This window comes from Syzygium oleosum, unplaced genomic scaffold (assembly GCF_021117445.2).
Source record: "Syzygium oleosum isolate NSW1041296 unplaced genomic scaffold, Sole_v2.1 Sole_v2.05, whole genome shotgun sequence".
Lineage (NCBI taxonomy): Eukaryota > Viridiplantae > Streptophyta > Magnoliopsida > Myrtales > Myrtaceae > Syzygium > Syzygium oleosum.
Genome location: NW_026607489.1, coordinates 5,886,552 through 5,893,456, shown reverse-complemented (window position 1 = coordinate 5,893,456; position 6,905 = coordinate 5,886,552). Strand labels below are relative to the sequence as shown.

The 6,905-nt window shown below is 41.2% G+C and overlaps 1 pseudogene; it reads right to left on the bottom strand.

Moving 5' to 3' along the window:
* Positions 1-5,557: 5,557 nt before the first annotated feature.
* Positions 5,558-6,905, bottom strand: LOC115676512 (transcription factor bHLH30-like; annotated as a pseudogene).

The window sequence follows — 6,905 nt, the reverse complement described above, 5'->3', positions numbered from 1 at the left end:
GAGCTTTGAAAGCAAGAAGTCAAGAACTCTCTCTCTCCCTATCTATCTCTCTGATGGCGCCGCTGGTCTTGGTCTTGGAGGTGAACAGTGTCGAGGGTGAACAGTGTCGAGGGCCCCACCGTCCTTGTCAGACTCACCTTCATCTTTTGCGTAACCGGTTGTTAAATCGACGCTTCTGAAGCAATCCCTTGCTGAAAATTTCAATAAGAATAAGCTAACAGCTGCGGCAATAGGGATTTTAGGGTTTTGACTTTGAGGAATGATTCGTACGGTCCAAAATCCTCATTCTTTGCACTTTGGTCTTGCCATACGAATTGGATTTAGGCAAACCCATCATCTACGGCGCGAAAATGAGGGGGAGATAGGAAAAGCTTCGATTCAACCTTAAACCGCCTTTTGCTGAGGAGAGAAAGATTTGCGACCCAAGGGATACTTTGATTGGGGTTGTCGGTTTTTTGGGCAAAGGGGGATTGTTTGGGCAATGTGAAAAAAGAGAGAGGAGATGAAAAAACCCAACTAGATGTGATTTGGTGGCGGGACCAAGCGGAAAAGGATCCTAAGATCGGACCTATTTTGTTGTTCAAGCTCCCCAGTCTTAAAGATTGTCTACATAATTTCTATAGGCCAAGTAGGCTTCAGCTGGGGTCACCTAGTCGGCCCGTAAGTTCGGGGCTAACTTATTGTCGAGCCCAGCAGAACCGGCATGGGGTCCTGTAGGTTCCGGGACGGGTATCGTGGATCGCAGGGTAGATTCCAAGTTTCAAAATATCGGAACCAATGAGTATATAGAAGGATTCAGGGTTTAAGGTCAGACCGACCGTGTATACCTTTTACCTTGTGCAGTGTACCTCGTAGAAACATACGGGGTACCCCGTATGATACTCAACTAAATCCAGATTAGATACGGAAATCCATAGGGATATTATGCATCGACTAAGGCCACCATGTCCTTTTATGGCAAGGAATGCCGGGCGGGTTAAACATATAAGCATGTGCATGAATGAGTGGCAGATATGAGAATGCTCTGTTGGATGCGCGAGGAGATGAGAAAAGACAAGATTGGAAATACAATACATCTGTTTGAGGAAAGGTTAGGTATTGCCTGAATCAAAGATGGAGTGAGAGGAAATTGCTTAACATGGTTTAGCCATGTTGAACAAAGAAATTAGGAGGAGACAATAAGTTATTGATTATTTAAAGTTTTACGGTAGGAACTAACAAAGGATCGAACGTAAGGGACATAACAAAATTCTTACGGCGGACCTCACTTGACAGAAAAAAAATATAATCTTTTATAGTTCTCCTATCGTTTGACTATGCATTCATATATAATTTATCTATATAGAGGCCGTGATATACATTAGGTAAACGCTTCCCCACTATCTAAATGGGATAAAATCAGACGGGATTTCTCCTATCAGCAGTCAAATAAATTTGAAAAACAGAAAAGGGGTCGAGTATACTAGAACGAGCATGCGAGATGAGGCAGACAGCCCCCTCGTATTCTAAGAGTCACGCAAGATGTATTAGAATACATTAGCCTGAACATCTTTCAAAATATGCAAGTATCGCCGATACTTTGGGCTTTTTTGTGTCCTGGACTATCGCGTGTCGAAAGAGAACAGGCGAGGGTGCTAAAAGGATGATTTCTCACGACTCTGATCAGCTCTTTCCCCTTTTCCATCTCATCGTTCGAGAGTCAATCCTGGCTTTTCTGATACAAATTTCAGAATCTGACCTCACTTGCTTTGACGGGAAGGCTTCCCCCCCTCTTCCATGTGCTGCAATGACGACGACGTTGTTCCTTCTTTCCTTATTCCCTCGTTCCTGAAGCCTCCGGTTTCAAACATCGCAATAATGTTGCTTGGCTCACACTTAAGTAAATTCGCGCACAATGTGTTGGGGGAGAAAGTCAAAGTTTGATCTGTAGCACCATGTCAAGTAGTTTTCTAAGCCAGTAACATGTCCGAGACAAGATTTCAATGGTGGACCCAGTTGGGGCCAAAGCATATTTGATTTGATATTTTGTGTAGAAAATAGCATGCATGCATGCAGTATCGTGGGGTCCTCCTACATAAATCTTATCCATATTCTTCATCCATGTTCCATGTTGAGTATATATATATATATATATATATATATATATATATATATATATATGTATACACAAATTGTATGTGTGTGTATGTTGACTTTAAAAGGACTAATCAAATTGTAATTTGTGGGTACTTTAGCAATATCCCTATAGAGTACTATATCGCCAAAAAGTGTCGACAAAGTACCTTTGCAATCATGGATCGATATGGAGGGTTCTTTGCTGATTCCCGGACAGAAAATGCAAATCGATGAGAAAATTAAAATTACTGAGATCGGAGACAATCGTGTCTAGCCATGTAAAAATGTACTGAAATGTAACGATAAACTGGAAGTGAAATTGAATATCTGATGTTCATTGATTGATCGGCAGTCCCTTGCACGAATTACGGTTCTAATACTTATAGCTACTACCGACAGTCAACAATGATTACAAAGAAATCAAATACATCTAATGTGACTTTTAGAATTCAGTAACTCATATTTACAAACAGTTAATCAACACCTAGACACAACTCTACTACTTGACGGTTACGCCTTCTCCACTTTTCGAGTCCAGCATTGTTGGTTACTTTTGAAGTCCCTCGTTCCACCACTCGACGGTTGCAAGAACCCACTCTTCTCGGCCTCTATCGTTAGTGGCTTCTGAGATCCATGGCATTCACTACCTGATGATTGCATCGGTTTCATTTCTTCATAACTATGTCGATGTGCCCTGGGGAATCGTGTTCGAAAATGTTAGCTGTATCACTTAGATAACTACCTTGCATCCAGCTCATCGTAGATTTCATTAGTTGTGACTTTTGTCGACTAAACTGGGCTTCTTTTACCGACGGCCATACTCTAGGACATGGTTATTCGCTGTTACATCTTTCATCGGCCAAAGTTGCTCACTTTGTCAACTAACTATACTTGATGATTAAGAACCTTCAACCCTCGGCAAATTTTATCTCTATTATATTTCGCTCGGTCTTTCTTAGCCCGAGTTGACGGTCAAAGATTTGGAAATTTTTTTTTTGGTTATACAACAAGTACATCAAGTAAATGAAGAGACGATCGATGCAACATCATCTTTACAAGTAAGTAATTAGAGCAAACCATCAAATTATATGAGTAAACATCACCATTTAATTAAATTATAGTATATTTGGAGTTGAGGTGCTCAATATGAAAATCAAAATTCTATTAAATATGATGGGAAAATTTCAAATAAGGGACTAAAGTGGACCTTGTTTTAATTTAGGACTCGAAGTGGCCAAATCATTTCAAATGAGGACTTTTGCCCGGCCGGCCAACATGCGACTATTCCGGCCATTGGAAAAGGGATATTTTAGTAAAAAAAATTCTAAGTATATATATATTTTAATTTTTTTGATTTTTTTACTTGCCATTCCATTCCTTTTCTTTTCTTTTCCTTTTTATTTTTTATTTTTCCCTCTTCCCTCCCTTAACCATCGCTGTGCCTCGTTGATGGCCGGTGGAGGTCGTTGGCTTCAGGTGAGGGCGTTCCTCGCTAGATCCAGTGAGCTTAAGGGTTACGTCGGCGAGGGCAACCCTCGCTTGAGTTCGGCGTCTTCCGCCGACCATTGATGAGGCCTGACAATTGTTGGCGGAGGAAAGAGGGAAAATAAAAAAGAAAAAGAAAAGGAATATAAAAAAAAACAGAAAAAGGAAAAAAAAAAGAAAAAAAGGAAAAAAATTCAAAAAAGTAAAGGACGAACATTTGGCTGGCGAGGTTAAGCCCTTATTTGAAACTGATATGGCCACTTCATGTCTTTATTTGAAATAAGGTTCACTTCATGCCTTTATTTGAGAAAACGATGACCCTTAAGACCTTTATTTAAAACAAAATCCGCTTCAGACCCTTATTTGAGAAAATGAGGGCACTTTAGACCCCACCCCATTTGGAATTTTTCCAAATATGGTGCAACAAAGTGTTACTCAGCAATAGCATGTGGGAACTATTGTTTTCTTTCCCAAGGACGCATGTGTTTTTGTTACTTCCTTTTTTTCTCCTCTTGCTTGAGGTGTGTCTTGAAGATTTATTGCTAACCAGTTATAGTATCTAAATAAATAAATAAACCTATACAGTAAACTTTAACCGAACGAGAAAATCAAATCTCATAGCCAAAATGTAAATTCGTGAAGGAGAAGAGTTATGAATGCGGTTGATCTGTGACTCCTTTGGTAAGATAAAAGTGAGGGGAAATAGCTCAAACCTTCCCTAAACTTTGAAGCAGTGCCAATTTGTCTCCACATTTTTATTTTTTTTGCTAAAATGTCTACGGTTTTAATTGTTATACATTGTTGAGATACATGTATGAGTTGTGTTAGAGAAATCCAACATTAGAGAATTGGTGTGGTGTGAAGCCTTTAATATATCTATCTAATTGGCTCATAACTCATTGTCTTAAATTTTTTAGTGAAGGTGAGTCCGATTGGATATGTTAACGAGCTAAAACTTGGGTTCCCTTTTGGCGGTCTCCCTTGGTAAAGGTATCGGGCTTTTGCTGCGACCTCCTAACAAATGGTATCAGAGCTGATAGTTGATTGGTGCTCTACCCTTGATCTGTTTTGATGTTTGGTTAATATCTCAAGAAAGAAATCCATGATCGACGCTTGTTCCGGGTAGAAATTGCCATCATGGTTGATCTGTACGAGAAGAGACCGTGCACAATTGGTCTGGTGATGAAAGATAGAGACCATGGTGATGCAATCCCAAGTTAGTAGTTAATGATGGTTGTGCAAAGTTGCGGGTGCATTGCAATGATGAATAGATTCAACTTGAGATAAGTTGATATAGAATTATACCTAAATTAAGGGGGAGCATACTAAGTAACACTGAGCTCACACGTGATGGGGAAATTGTTGAGATACATATGTGGGTTGTATTAGAGAAGTCTTATATCGGAAAATTGGTATGGTGTGAAGCAGTTAATATATCTATTCTAATTTGCTCATAACTCATTGGCTTAAGTTTTTGAGTGAATGTATATTCAACTAGATATATTGATGGGCTCCAATTTGGGCGCCCTTTTGACGATCTCTCCCGGTGAAGGTATCGGGCTTCTTCTGCATACTCTCAATATAAATTACCCTCCAACTTTCACTTTGTTTCGTTAACTACCTTGTAGTTTTCGTTAGCATCTTTCAAGGGGTAAAAGCGTACTTTCATCTCATTTCTCAAGGAAAATTCTCTTTTATCATTGATTTCCACAAAGGCAAGGCTAGTGAAGCCTCGTGAGGTCGAGGTTTATCATTTCCGTACCCAAGGTTTCCAGAATAACTTGTGAAATCATATATAATCGCAGGCGATGCAATTAATCTCAACCCTAAGGGAAAATACATTTTTCACTTAATTAAATTGGCCAAAAATTGTCAACGAAAATGAAAAATACTAAACCATCAAATTACCAATCTTTAGGAGCTATTCGGCCCCACAGAAATTTAAAAAAGAAAAAACGACCAAAACTCAACTACGCATCCATATATTACATAAGAAAAAGTCCAACATAACATGGATATAGCAAGAGAAACCCTAATTCGACATACAAGAATACAATCAAGCCGAGATCGATGAACATACAGCGTTTTGAAATACTTTAGTTTTCCCATATATACTAACGTGAATTCGAGCTATTTTAATAATAAAACGATTCACCGATAAGATTTCGACGGCGAAGTATGTGCACCCGATTCCTAAATAAGAATGCCATCGAATTCAAATGTGGACTTATGATCCTACAATCGGTCATCAACCCCAGTGTCGACCGAACTATAAGCCCGAGTCCTTTTATCCCCTACCGCCACTCGGCCCGAACCAGAACCTAGTGCCCGATTCTCCACAACCACCATCAAAGCCCGTTTCAGCCCACCAAATTCACACTCCCTCCCAGCCCACTTGATCAGCAAAACGCACCGGGCGCGCCCGGCCAACGTCGCCATCTCGGCGCGAACCACCCTGGCCCCGAAAGCCCGAATAGCCCGGCCCAAGTCCCGGTTCAAGCCCGGCCTGTCGTCGCAGCACACCGTCGCTTCCACCAGCCGACCTGGCGCCTCAGCTTCTTCACTCGTTGGACCACTTGGGCAAGCAAGGACGCCTTGTCCATCTGCACAATTTCGAGACGAACACAACATATGAAGGCCAGTGATTTACAGATGATTTTGAAGTGACAATTTTTACTACTACATTGATTTTGAGCGCTTTTAGTCGAGCTGGTTTAGGGAATCATTTTGACATCTACCACAAACATGTGATCATAAGATTATCACAACATTAACATACAAAGTCCTCTTTATAGTGAGAGAAAATTCAGAGAGAGAGAGAGAGAGATATGTGCAATGGCCATACTCTGGAGGTGGAGGGGAGGAGAGAGCGGAGGGTGGTGAGGTGGGCGTTGATCCGCTGCCTGCGCCTCCTCTCCGCCTCCTTGTGGCTCCGGCTCGCCACCGTCGATGGTTTCCTCATCATGTGACTCAGCGACGGGTCCCTGACATCGTCGACAGAGCTCACCAAGGCTATAGTGGGCTCTTGACGAGGCCGAGCCAGTCGGTCATGAGGGATGCCGAGTCCAAGAGGTCTTGAGTCCATTGGATGGAGTAGCTCCCCAGAGGAAGCATATACATATGCTATATATCGAGTTACATAACAAGAAGAACAAGAAAAAGCAAAAGATCAGATTGATGAATAAGACAGCTTTAGAAGGAGAAGTTGGGAGTGAGAGAGGTGAAGCAGAGAGTAGAATATGCGAGTGACGAGGAAGAACTGAGAAAGAGTGAAGAGGAGAGACCTTTTGAGTCCTGACGAGGCC